Genomic DNA, 14,414 nt, shown 5'->3' with positions numbered 1-14,414 from the left:
GTAATACTTGTAGAAAGAATAAATCACTTAAACTAGTGATTTAAATCAAATGACTCCATCTTTTGCTCTCTTGAATGCATGGAAGCTAAAACATATGCCTCTGGATATATGCATATTTGCATTTTCTGTTAAATGTAAGCTGATACTAATTATGAACTAAGGAGTAATTTAAAGGCAATTGAGACAATCAGAATGATGAGGATGAAATGGTTATATGATTTAAGAAGGTATTTAGAAACTACGTGCTAATGGTAGAAAACAAGATTTATTCTTCCTTATTAATTGGAATTGTATGTATAGAATTTAATGAGACTATTATTTTTTACATTTCCCATTACTGTGATATTTGAGAATGTGCGCTTAGACCTAATTCTACTTTTAGCCCAGCTTCACATGACCTTGTTTCTAGTGTAAGAGCCCAGGGCAGTTTCTCTGTAACATTAGATTGGCATATCCAGACTAGATCTATTGCTAAGAAGAGATCTCAATTTAAGAAATAGAGAAAGGAAACAAAACAGCTGGTTTGATAGATTAAATGATTTGTACTGCCCCAACAGAACATTCCAATTTCTAGCAACTTCTTACACTGTTGTTCAATGCTATTCATTCAACAACCTTTTGAGAGTTGTCTATGCCAAGCACTGTCAGGACCATAGATGGAAAGATGAATGTCATAGGCCTTGTCCTAAAGTATCACTAGCTAGTATAAACTAATAATTATATTACAGTGAGCTATGAAGGCATTGAAAGCAAATGTGAAGATATCTTGTGCCTAGGAAAGTTTGGGAAGGCATCAAAGAGAACATAGATGCAGGCTGGAGGTGAAATGAAATTGGACCGATAATGACAGAGGTAAGAGGAAAATCTTTTTAAAGTAGGATACTGCCTCTTCTTAGAAATAAAGATAATTTGCTCAGAATTGGAGGCTACTTATTCTCCACACTGTGCATCTTTCCTTCATTGCACTTATTCCACTGTGTATGTTTAAATTTGTTTTTAGGATTACTGAATGATGCTAGACTGAAAGTTACTTGAGGACAGAACTATATCCATTTGTCTTGAGAACTGTATACACCCCAAGGATGACACACAAGAGATGCAGGATAAATATGTGTTGAAAGCAAAAATAAAGTGGGTAGCAAAGTTCTCAGGAGCGTGACTGGTCATTGTTTATCCAATACTGTCAAGAAAGAGAGCCACAAAATCTGGGAAAAGCATTCCTCTCACCAGAAGGTATTGCTCTATTGTTTGACAAGGGAAAATTCATTGAACTTTTCTGTGGCCACAATTAACTATTTTCCTCCTTCATCCTAACCTATTGGATTAATCATCCATTTGCCCTGATTTCAACCTTTTGGATACTGATTCAGCCTCCTTAATTACCGGATAGACCACGAATATCTTGCGGTGACTACAAAGGTCAGATGAAGGAGGGTTGGTGTTTTTTTTTTTGTTTTTTGGTTTTTTTTTTTTGTTTTTTTTTTTTTTTTTGTTGTTGTTGTTGTTTAATGATTATGCTGCCTTGCTCACTCTTGTCCGTCCGTTGCAAGCAATATATTTTCTGGGAGACAAAGGTCTCAAATAAAACTTCCAAATTACCTTACTAAAAACCTACTCTATACTAATGAAAATTTCAATATATTATAGCAAGAGGGGAAAAAAGACTTGCACTGTGAGGAGAAACTGGGGTTTGGGGCTTCTGGATTATCGCTGAGAAAAAGCGAAATCCTTTATATGACATTCTGGAAATGCCCTCTAAATTGTTCGCCGTCAAAGTTCACCCTGGTCTCGCTGCTTAAGGCATATTCAGGTCTGCAAAGATCAGAGACGCCGAAAGTTACCCGCCACCCCGCCCCGTGCGTCCCAGCAGAGTCAGTAAACACCGAGATTGCTTCCCGCAGCTCACGGGGGAGGGAACGTAGGGTAACATGGGAGACCATCTTGGTTGTGGTTAAGAGCAGCACACTAGTTGGCGTCACTCAGCCCTCATGCGCAGGCGTATTAGGAGTACACGCCCCCCCCCCCGTTTCCCGTGCACGCGCTCGGAGCCCGCAACTCTCGCGAGAGAAGCGAGATTTATTCCTACGTACCGGGCCGTGCTGCTTATGGCGGCGCTGGAGAGGGGGCGCTGAGCTGTTGGGGTGAGTACGACCTCGGGGTCCAATTGGGGGTAGCAAGAAGCCAGGCTAGGGGCAGATGAGAAGACCAAGACTAACGGGAGAGACTTCTGAGTCAAGGTGGGCACTTCTAGAGCTCCGGGCAGGGAAGCTCTCACCCTAAGTCTTTACCCCGGGCTTTTCCACCTGGCCCCCGTTTAACTGTCTAGGCCTCACGTCAGGCCGCAGAGCCGAAACGAAGAGTCGAGGCCAGGCAGCCGCGCGTGGTGGTAGTGGTGGTGACTACAGTGGGGGGAGGGAGCGAAAATGGAGGCTCCGACCGCAGCCAAGATGGAGGCAGGGGTGCGGGGCTCGGGCGCGGAGGCTGCTGGGAATTGTAGTCTAGCCACTTCCTCCTCTGCGGCTTGGCGGGGGAAACGGGAACTACAAGTCCCGGCGGGCGGGGCGAGGGGGTGGTGGCGCGGTCCTTTGTGTGAAGCTGGAGGAGCCGGAGGAAGAGGGAGAGGGGCCTACTCTCGCTCTGGACCCTATAGTTTACTGTCCGTCACCTGCGTGGGGGTCTGACTACGAGTACCAGAGCGCAGTGCGGTAGTGGCGCCTCCTTTGTGTATGGACTGAGTGAGACCTTGCTCCGTCTAAATGTTTAGAGACACCTTCTTTCCCCGACTACGTCTGGCACAGTAGCTCAGCCGAAGTGTCATCTTTACTTCCACTCACCTGGAGCTGTCTGTCTTGAGTCTCCGCACCCAGCCTTCCCTTCTTGTTTCCCCCTCGGCTTCTTGGGAAAAGGAAACCAGCTCCTAATCTTAGGCATGTGGCTCTCTATCCTGGGGTTAGGGCGTGCTCTATTAGAGCTCAGTGGAGCCGTCCTTACCACCGTCTCAGGCTCTTACCGTGCAAGAACCTGGCCTACGTTGAGCAGTGAACGACTTGGCTTCGTCATTCTGTGTAGAGTTAGTTTTTTAGAGCCCTGGTCGGAGATACTTGAGGTTTTTTAACCATCCGATATTTTATCAGTATGAAATTTTAGTGTTATGGTTCTTTTGCTTTAGGTTTTCCTTTAGAAACACCCAGATGGCTTCTTTCTTGCTTGACTCAGAAGTGAGGCAGGGGACGCTTCCTAAAAACAGCCTTCAATCTGCAAACACAAAAATCTGAACATTGTAGGAGGAGGTAATTGTTTTGCTCCTAAAATGAGTGAAAGAATGTAGTCCTCTATGAAGAGTTTGGAGACAGGGTTGGAGGGGGAGGAAGGACGCCCAAAGGCACTGTGGTGGTTAAAATTCCTTTGAGAGACTTCGCTTTTTATGAGGAAGATATATGAACTGGCAGCTCTTGCCCAGAGTCTATAAAATGTAGGTACCAAGTTCATAAGTTATTCTGTATCAAAATGCTGAGTAATTTTCATTTTGAGTTTCGAGAAGATAGGCATTCTCAACACTACATTGAGGGGCAGGCAGTGCAATATCTTGGTGCTTTTGGGGTACGAATGAATAATAGGCATTCTTGGTGTGGGTAAGGAGAGGGTTTATATGCCTGAATGGGCATATGCCTGAGTCATAATATCTAGATAAATATTCAGCCTTGTTTCTTTTTCCTTTTAGCCTTAGGCCTGAAATAAAAGAGATGGTAGTGGTTTGAGTGATTTTGCAGCTGCTCTGGATGTTTACCATTGAGATGAGTATTTATAGCAGCTGAGTTGAAAAGTAAAGTATTTGAGGCGCAGAAGATAGGTTTTCTTTTTTTGTAATTAAGTTCTGACTTACCAAGTATGACCTTTAGAGTGTGGTTGAAAATTCTAGTAAATTCCTGCAAATCAAAAATGAGAGCGTGAAAGCTGACATACAGTCCTGCTTTATTCCACACTTGTTTTCTCCTCCATCCATCTAAAAACACACGGGGGGGGGGGGGGGTGCATCCAACATTTAAAAAAAATTAGTTTCTTTTAAAATGTAAAATATATGTAACATAAAATTTATCGTTTTAATCTTCTCTCTCTTTTTTTTTAAGTGTATGGTTCAGAGTTATTAAGTTCATTCACATTGTTGTGAGGGCCATACTTTTGACAGGGTAGTTGAAACATGGAAATGCTGTTTGGGCAGATATTTTTTAATGAGCTGAACTTTAGTAGGACTGTTTTATGAAATAAAAATCTTGATTTTTGTTAAATACAGAATTGATGTGTCTTCTTAGCTTTGTCTTTTCAAAAATCAAAAGGGAACCTACTTTGAGATCTTTGACTCAAACCATCTTATGAAGAGCTGTAGAACTTGTAGGATTTTTCATAACAGAATTACAGCCACAAAAATTATAACTTTTTAAAGACTTCATGACTAGAATGTCTCCAGGGGTGAAACTGCTTTTGGTAGGAGTGACTTGTTTTCTCGAATTTCGTCATTTCTTGATGTTAAATTCTTTTCGCCAAGTCAGGAATTAAAACATTCCTTTGTCTAGATATTGGAATGTTTTCCACTTCCATGTATGAGTACCTAGTTAAAAACAATTCAAAACTTTTTCAGTTTGTACTGCCAAGCCTGAGGAATTGTGCTACATTTTTCATTAGGGTTATTAAACTGGAATATGATGTTTTAGGCAATATTCTGTACAGAGTATTGAATGGTAATTTTATTTTTGGACTTCTTATATTTAATATGTCCTTTAATGCTGAGGTAAAACTGTGTGGTTGAAAATATATTGATTAGCAGGTTCTTCACAGTTAACATGTAGGCTGTCCATTGGTTTGTAGCTATAGCCAGTAGATAACCAGCTAGTTATTTGCATTTCTGCTTCTCAAATGTAGTACGTACGAGCTCCTGCTATGATCAGGTTTGCTAGATAACTGCTTCCTTTTATCTCTGAAAGTCTTCGCCCAGGAGCCTTTTGTTTACTAGTTATTGGGCATGCCAGTGCCTTTTGCCCCCATGAGCCTATACTTGCTGTGACCACTATAGTAGCTACTAGCCATGTGTGGCTGTTTTGCATTTAAACTGTGTACATTCTGGATTGGACTGTGCTGCAATTGTAAAATAAACATTAGATTTCAAAGAAAACTTTTTTTTAGATTGATCACATATGGAAAATAACCTTTTGGATATATTTGATTAAATAGACTTAATTAAAATTAGTTTCACCTTTTTTTAAAAAAATATTTTATTTATTTATTTGATAGCATGCACAAGCAGGGAGGGAGAGCGGCAGGCAAAGGCAGAAGAAGAGGGAGAAGCAGGGAGCCCGATGAGATGAGATGTGGGGCTTGATCTCAGGACCCTGAGATCATGACCTGAGCTACCCAGGCATCCTGTTGCTCTCAACTTTAATATGATTACCAGAAAATTTTAAATTACATATATGGCTTGCACTATACTTCTGTTGGGACAGTGCTGGTCTGGACTATTTTCCGATTTTGTGTCTGGAGCATTCAGCTTCTTCCTACACTGGCATCTGCCCTATTTCAAAGTATTAGTATATTCTAAAAACAGTTAAGTGATAGATGAATACATAACTTTAAATGTCTTAATAGGTGTTCAGATAGCTAACAACCCATCATAATTGCTATTACTAAATGTATACAAAAAGATAGTTGCAGCAATTTGATTTTCTTTAATTTCTGCCTGACATGTTGCTGACTTAAATTGGTTAATTATCTGAGCTCTATCATTTTCCATAGATTCTAAATTAAAAGTGAATTAAAACTTATTAAGCACTTCAGTTATACAGGTTATAGCAAAACAGGACACACATAAACTTGTCTTGAGTTATAATCGAAAAATATGAAGGAGGAAGTTAGGGTAAGAATATTATTCATATAAAGCAACAATAGAGAACCTTCTCAGTCCCATGCTGCCTGATTGGATCTTTGCTCTTCTCCAAAAAAAAAAAAAAAGTACTTTCTGAAGAAAGTGGGTTAGGTTGGGAGACTTAATAGACTGGTTTAACCTTGCGTTAACATTCTCCTCAAGTGAGTGCTGTACAAACTCTGAGAATAATTTGTCAAAAGGACAAACTGAGTTATGTGATAGATTTTAGATGGATTGCTGGCCACATAAATTTATTAGTTCAGTCTATATTTAGTGCCTACTGTGTGCCTGGTTTCTAGTAGTCCTTTTGAGGTAAAGTAAAGAACTGGGGGAGAGACTGGGAATAAAACAGGTGTTGATAATTTTAAGACCGGTGAAATAGGGAATTACTATTTGGGTTATCAGTTTAAGTAAAGGAATTAGCTTTAACTCCTAACTAAAACAGTGGCATGATAGTTGATAATTAACTAGGGATGATACTGTTTCCAAACTGAGCAAAGGGAAAGGGAGTAGATTACTTAGCAATCTGGGGAGACTCTCAGATCAACATTTAAATTGTCTTAGTATTTTAGTTGTTACTCTGTATTTCATGTGACTTAAGTATCTAGCCTTTGGGGGATAGAGGGAATGCACTATGTTCAGAGGGTAAGGCAGAAGAGTTGTCAGTACCACCCATGAATGTTAATCATCTTGGTATGAGTGCAGAGCCAGTTTTATTAAAATGCCCAGTGGGTACTTTTTAAGTGTTTCATTAAGTGGTAATTTGACTGAAAAGTGTCTAGTTAACCAAAGAAATCTCATAGCTGTGAAGGTACTAATGAAGTGAAATTCCACCACTTTGAGTTTTTCATAATAGTTGGTGGGTTTGTTTGACCTTTAACAGTTCCTAATAGGCTTCATTCGTGCCCAAGACTGGCTCTTCAGTGCTCCAGATTTTAGATTCTGGAAGTCTCATTTCTCTGTTACTAAGTGACAAACTAGACAGACAGATCTTAACATAATATAATACCCTAGACTGGGTTTATCCAGGTTTTTTAAGATAGGTTGTTTTTCTTGATTCCTCCACCCCAATGATATACACAGTCTTGTCCTTAGCAGCTTGATGAAATTCTTGCCTATTTCATCAGATAGCAATTTTGAGGTCTTTGGGTTCATAAATAGATGTAAGATATTAAGATTGAATCAGTGTATCAAGTCTATTTTTAAAAGAAGACATTATTTCTTGAGGGGTTAAGTAAGACTATACAGTTAACCAAAATATAATTTTTTAGAAGTTAGTAGAACTGTCTGCACTTAAATTGTGGTGTCCTTTTCCTATTATGGATTAACTACCTCTGCTATTGTAGTTTTGCTATGTTTAATTTGGCAGTGCTGGTTTTGGTGCTGAAGGGGACTGTGATAAATAAACTTGAGTTTGTTTCATAATTAGAGGAACAAGATACATAAAAACATGAAGTAAGCAAAGTGCAGAAATGATTTGGTATCAGAAAAAATGATGCAGACAAGGAGTTACTGCCCCACATAGTGGAAATTAAGGTAGTTAAGTCTGTACTGGAATGGTCAAGAAAGACTTTTGTCACTTTGAAGATGGCAAAATTATCTTCTTTGTGAGAAGACCCATATATGCACGAAGAAGACTAGAATTCAGGCATCTACCAAGGGTTATATTTAAGGATTAGGCAGGAAAATGCACCTGTCTAGAAGACGAACTGGAGAGCAGTTAAAAGGTAAAGATGGAGGGGCGCCTGGGTGGCACAGCGTTTGGGCGTCTGCCTTCGGCTCAGGGCGTTGTGAGATCCAGCCCCACATCAGGCTCCTCTGCTATGAGCCTTTTTCTTCCTCTCCCACTCCCCCTGCTTGTGTTCCCTCTCTCGCTGGCTGTCTCTATCTCCGTCAAATAAATAAAATCTTTAAAAAAAAAAAAAAAGGTAAAGATGGAAAGGTAGAATAGAGAACATCTTAAATGGTGGTTCTTAAATCCTGGCTGCACGTCAGAAACACGGGGGCCGGGGGCACGGGGATGATAAAATTTACCAACTCTGGGACTCAACCCTAGTGAAATTAAACTAGAATCTCAACGTAGGATCCATGCTTTGATTTTTTTTTTTTTTAAGTTACCCAGGTAGTTGGGTTGGATGTGCAGCTGGGATTAAGAACTTCCCATCTAGGATGCTGGAAAAATCACTGAAGATTTTGGACAACAAAATGAGATGAAATTGGAGTTTTAGATCGATCAGTCTGGCAGTGTTATGTGACAGAAAATGGAAAGGGTTGACACTGGAAATTAGCAGATGTGTTAGATATCCGGACTAAAATATGGACAAAAGATCTCTTGAAGGAAATAGTGAAAAGACTTGCAACATTGGTGTGGAGGCAGAGTGGGAAGAATCAAAGATCATAACAGAAGTGGCCCTCTTTCAGGCCAATTAAATTATTCTTTGAGTGGGGACTGGGCATAAGTATTTTTTAAAACTTCCCAAGTGATTTGCAACCATTGCTCTAAGAAGTATCTAATCTGAGGGGCACCTGGGTGGCACAGCGGTTAAGCGTCTGCCTTCGGCTCAGGGCATGATCCCGGCGTTATGGGATCGAGCCCCACATCAGGCTCCTCTGCTATGAGCCTGCTTCTTCCTCTCCCACTCCCCCTGCTTGTGTTCCCTCTCTCGCTGGCTGTCTCTCTGTCAAATAAATAAATAAAATCTTTAAAAAAAAAAAAAAGTATCTAATCTGAGAAATACAATGATCCAAATAAAATCTGAAAGATGGGACAAATTTAATATTTGATATTTGAGGTAATAATATAAAGTCAGGGAATGTTAGGTATAGCCACAAAAAACAAAACAAAACAAAACCAACCAGCCACAGATCAGCTGTTGATAAGTTTTCATTTTGCATATGTGAAACTGAAATTTAGAGAGATGAAGTGACTTGTTCATGGCATTTTACTAGAAAGTGTCAGTGAATGAACTTGAGCTCTCCTAGTCTAAATTATTTCACAAGCTCTGGCCTCTCACCATATAGTCATTCTTATTTCTGATGTTTTTAAAATAAATACACTATTCATTTTTCAGCATTTCTAGAACCAAATCTACCTTTTTCTTCTCCCTATATAAATTATTTAGCTGACAGCACAGATTAGTTAATATTTCAGTCTGCAAAAGAATCATTTTTATGGCCAATGTAAAGCACTGTTCAGTGGTTTTACTTACAAATATATTTTCACTTCCCATCTCATCTTAATTGTTTCTTTTTTATAGACATTTCTCATCTATTTCTGGCAACAGCTCAAATGAGATTTCTGTTTCCTTCACTAAGTCATCTCCCATAGGATTTCAGGACTTAATACCCTTTCATCAAGAACTAAGGCTCTCTGTTTCCTATTATATCAAGTTGAAATACTTCATAATCTGGCTCCACTACACCTGTCACACCGCATATCCCATTTCACTTTAAGCTAGCCCTCTGTTCTGGCCAAACTAGCCTATCGATTCCTCTGAAACAAGCCATGCTTATTGCCACAGTCCTTCACGTAATAAACCTCCCTTGATGTCAGGCATAGAAAATCATGTATGTGGTCCCTGCTTTCAAGGAGCTTAGAATTTAGTGGCATACCCTGGCTTGGCTTGTGTGATGTGCCTAGAATACTTGGCTGTTTTATTTCTCTTAAAATTTTGCCTATCTCTCCAACTTAAGTCTCCACCTTGGATTAAAAGCCTCTGACTGTGCTCACCATGTTGCTTCAATGTACATACAGTGGTGAATAAACACTAAGTAGTAGTTATAATATATAGTATATGACATAGTACTCAGGTATTAGTTGAACAAACAAATTAATTTTTGACATTTTGTTCTGTATTATGGTTTTTCTCCACATATAACTCTTGTCTTTTCAGAAAGAGTGTAAATTACCTAATGGCAGGAAGTTCGTTTATATTTTCCACAATACCTAACCACAGTGCTGGATGCTTATAAAACACTTGCATTAAATTGAATATTATGCTCTGTAACTTAGAACTTATGCTGTGGGGGTGTCACCAAGGAATGTGAAATAACTTCCCATTTTGAGTGTGTGACATCAGAGGAGGTGGTATCCATTAGCACTTGAGAGATTGCTCAAATAGCATCAGACAAGTGTGCTTCCAGGTTGCCTGCATTACTTGTGTAACCAATGGTTCTACGTTTATGAAATGAGCCTGTCCATCTACCCACCCTCTGTCCTGGTTCTTTTATGCAAATTATACTTAATGTCTTCATTTTTTATCTCTAGTATGAAGTGTAACAGAACAGACTTTACCACCTGAAACTGCTGCTTCAAGTTCAGATCAGGCAAGGAACAAACCTCGAAACAACCAACAAGACCAAAGAAGAGTACACTTAAGTTGAAGACACAACACTTGATCTGAAACAAGAAGTTTGTGCCTACTCAACAGCTTTGAAAGAGCACTTCCCAACGCTGCTAGTAGTCTTTGTTTTCTTCAGTGCTGTACTGTGAGATTGCCCGGTGCAGCAGCAGTTGTATTCTTTATTAGCTTGATAGATCATTTTCTCTCGCTCTTTTTTTTAATACTAGCAACTTTCATCCTTTGAAACGTGTGCTGAAAAAGAAGAATCAGCAAATACTACTGAAAGTGCAATATTTGATTATCACTGCGAGGTAGGTTTGTAGTTTTCTGTTGGCAAGAATCAGTTTATAATTTTGGATTTCCTAATTATTTTGGTCAAATATCAAATCTTAATCTGTTCTCTTCTAAAGATATTCTGAAAACAATTTATATTCTCAGTCTGAAAATAACAACACTAGATAATTTAATTGTCTCCTATTAAACAAGGATACTATTTATGGCCAAACTGTGGGATTTTTCACACAAGATTACATTTGTTTAATACATGTGGATCCGTCTCAATTTATTGGTCTCTTAGAAAGAAAAACTCCCATCTGTACTGTTTAAAAGTTAGGGTTTCAGTTATGGATGCCCTTTGCAGTCTATGTTCAGAGGTCTCTGTAAAGGGGTAAAGAAATCTTAGAAGAGGCATTTAAGGTGAGTAGTGCTTTGAGAGAGAAGAATTTTCTAGTAGCAGCAACAGAATGAGCAGATTCAGGGAGATTTGAAAGCACATGGTATATGGTGACTAAGTCTATTATGAACAAAGTAGGAAATACAGTTTTGTGGGTGAAGAGAGTAATTAGAAAGGGAAGCTGGCTGAAGGCAGCTTCTGAAGGCCCACTGTATTTGACTTCGTTCTGTGGAGAAGTCATCAGGTGTTTATATTTATAAGCAAGGGCTTAATGGATTTTCTTATTTCAAAACAGATCGTTTTATTGCTTCAGATTTTGAAGATACATTTAAAGTTACATATTCAGGAGTGTATCTTAAAACAAATGGTACAAGTTTTAAGAGATAGGCTGAAGATGGGAAGACCTGTTAAGAGCAATGGCTAGAATATAAGGAAGATAAAAGCCAGGGTAAAGGCAGAGAAAGAGGCAGTAGGTGTTTTAGTGGTAGAAGTAATAGGACTTGATAACCAACTAATTGAATGTGAAGATGAGCCTGGAGGGAATTGACCTAGTCTGTCCAGTTGTAGAAGTTGTTGTTCATAGGAATAGGGAAGTTTATGTGGGGACTTGCTGAAAGTAAAATATATTGTGGAAATCTATTGCAGTCATTAGATAGTAATCTGAAAATTGAGAAAAAATGCTAGCATGAAATGTTAAACAGTGGATTTGGGGAAGGAGGATTAAGAAAGGCAGTTTTCCTTTTTTAATCTTCAGTTTTGGTTTTCTAAATTGGGTAGAAATAAAAGCTTAGAATTCAGAAAGGAGTCCTTACTTTATAGGTAATAAATGAAGAAGTGCCAAAGAAGGGAATGTTCAGAGAAATAGAGGTAGCCAGGAAGGAGTACCAAGGAAGATAATTTCAAGGAGGATTTGGTGGTAAACCTTTTTTAAAATGCTGCAGCAATCAAATAGAATGAGGAATGAAAATGCTAGGTCATTCCTAGGTTGTCGTCTTATAAAAGCTTCATTACCATTTCAAGAAGCACTGAGACTTTTAATCTTTAATTTTTTTTTTAAAGGTTAATGAGCGTACTGTGGTAATGACCTTACTGTGGACCAAAATTCTCCTTAACTGAAAACTACCAATAATACCAATTTATTTAAATTGTCTCTGTCCTATAAACAGTTATTCAATTTTAAGGGTGTTGTAGCATTTGCTTTTTCTCTTTGTTTCTTCATACCTCCTCATCTGATCTTAAAAAATAATTTTAGGCTGTAATAAATTGTGCTGGGTTAGATAAGATAACACAGATTGAAACGGTACAGTTTTATCTTGACTGTTGAAACGGGTAAAAGACTAGAACTAAAGCTCCCATTTCATTTTTTGAAATGAATTATAGAAAGGGATTTAAAGTAGAAGTGCTTTTTTTAGCCTAATCTTTGTATTCTGAATATTAGTTTACTACATGAACATTTTTATAAATTTTAATTTTTAAAGATTTTATTTATTAGAATGAGAGCACGAACTGAAGGGCAGAGGGAGAGGGAGAAGTGGACCCCCAGCTGAGCGGGGAGCATGATGTGGGGCTGGATCCCAGGGCCTGGGGATGATGACCTGAACCGAAGGCAGACGCTTAAACGACTGAGCCACCCAGGCACCCCTAAATTTTATTTTTTTAAGTAAACTCTACCCCCAACATGGGGCTCAAACTCACAACCTGGAGATCAAGAGTTGTATGCTCCATCCACTGAGCCAGCCAGGCATCCCAGCGTGAAGTTTTTAATATATAAATATATGCGCTCATAGCTCTCAATTTAAGTTCACAGATTTACAAAAGATATTTGATTAGATGAAAAGGACAAGCTTTTATACGAAAACTTAAGGAAAACAAATGCAAATGTGTACTATTAAGGAAATTTAAATCAATAAGAACTGTAACAGTCACCCCTTTTCTGCATTTTGCTTTCTGCAATTTGTTACCCCATCCCCCCCAATAGCAGTCTGGAAGCAGGTGATTCCTCCTGACACATCCTTAGAAGGTCAATAGTAGCCTCACACTCTGTCACCATGCGTACGTAGGTCATTCATCACTTCATCCCATCATGTAGGCATTTTATCACCTCACATCATTACAACGAGGGCAAGTACAGCATAATAAAATACTCCCAGAGACACATTCACGTACCTTTTACTATACTGTTGTAATTGCTCTACATTGATATCTTACCGCACCTAATTCGTAAGTTAAACTTAATCACAGGTATGTAGGTATAGGAAAAAACATACTCTATACAGGGTTCCACACTATTTGCAGTTTCATGCATCCAGTGGGTCTTGGAACATATTCCCTGCAGATAAGGGGGGGGGCAGGCGGGCGGGCTACTTTGCAGTTTTTTTCTGTTTCAAATCTGGAAAGTCTTCCTTCCAAAGATTTTACTAATAGTATGTTTTTATTTGGTGTTTGTTAGAGTATTTAATTCAATCTATCTTGAGTATATTTTTGTATGCTATAAGGTGAGCAAATAAATTGATATTTCCCCCTATTTAAGAAAAGCCAGATAACATTTATACATTGGTCCTTCCACCCTTTTTTTTGGGGGGGGGGTCTTTATCTTAATTTTTTATTAAGCATCTGCTCTTGAGCCATTTACTTTTGCCATTGGACTTACAATTTTATGTAATTGGTGGTGTTTTAAAAATGAACTTTTTGTTTAATGGTACTTCCTTAAAGTTTTAGTGGTGCTGGTTAAGAAAATTTTGCAATTCCATAGAAATGTAGTTTAGTCTGAATTGCAAGGAATTCTTTGAAGGGAAGCGTGTTAACCTATTGTTCTATCTAAAGTTGCTTGAGTAATGCGTTTTTCTTTAAAAAAGAAGAGACACCACCCCCCCCACCCCCCAAAATGGATAAAGGCTAGAGAAAGAAACATCAGTCAGGAAAGATGCTTGGAGAAAGGAAGTACCCTTTTTCAGTTGTGTTTTGATGTTCATTTAGGGGTGAGGTGAAACTTAAAGAGCAATACAGCCTAAATTCCAGAACCATTGTTGGGAAACAATTTAATCTTAGCAGGAAAGGTATAGTTCTGACTCCTTGTAATTGTTTCATTTTCCCTTAGAAAAACAAGAGTCTTACCTTGGCCTGCAGGAATATGTGGTAGGACTGGAGACTTGAGGTTTTTGTGACTTCATGGCCTTTGTGTTAGAAATCACAGTATTGTGTTCTTACCTATATGGTAATGAGAGCTATCATCCAAAATGAGAGAAGCTCAGCTTGAAAGTCATGATCCAAGATGTATCTTGGACCTAGAATAGTCTTCTTCAAATTAATTTGATCAAATTGTTAGTAAAGGTAATAGTATTTACTGTGTACAGTCATTGTGTACTTGTGTATATACTTACAGCATCATGACATGATTTCTATTTGTGTTGTGAAATCTAGTGCTACAAATAAAGTTGAAATAAGCAATATTATAAAAATAGTTTACCTGTTAACAGTGCAGAAA

General features: G+C 38.6%; 1 protein-coding gene across 2 annotated transcripts in view; it reads left to right on the top strand.

Moving 5' to 3' along the window:
- The first annotated feature begins 2,022 nt into the window (after positions 1-2,022).
- The window catches only part of CSDE1 (cold shock domain containing E1), a 37,635-nt gene continuing 25,243 nt past the window's right edge, over positions 2,023-14,414 (top strand). For both annotated transcript variants that reach the window (XM_045801443.2, XM_045801441.2), the window contains exons 1-2: positions 2,023-2,141; positions 10,182-10,568. The gene's annotated coding sequence lies outside the window, so the exon portion shown is untranslated. The remainder of the gene's footprint in view (positions 2,142-10,181; positions 10,569-14,414) is intronic.

This window comes from Ursus americanus, chromosome 12 (assembly GCF_024610735.1).
Source record: "Ursus americanus isolate L20-20 chromosome 12, mUrsAme1.1.p, whole genome shotgun sequence".
Classification (NCBI taxonomy): Eukaryota; Metazoa; Chordata; class Mammalia; order Carnivora; family Ursidae; genus Ursus; species Ursus americanus.
Note: the sequence above shows the minus strand (reverse complement) of the source record. Positions and strands in the feature narration are given on the sequence as shown.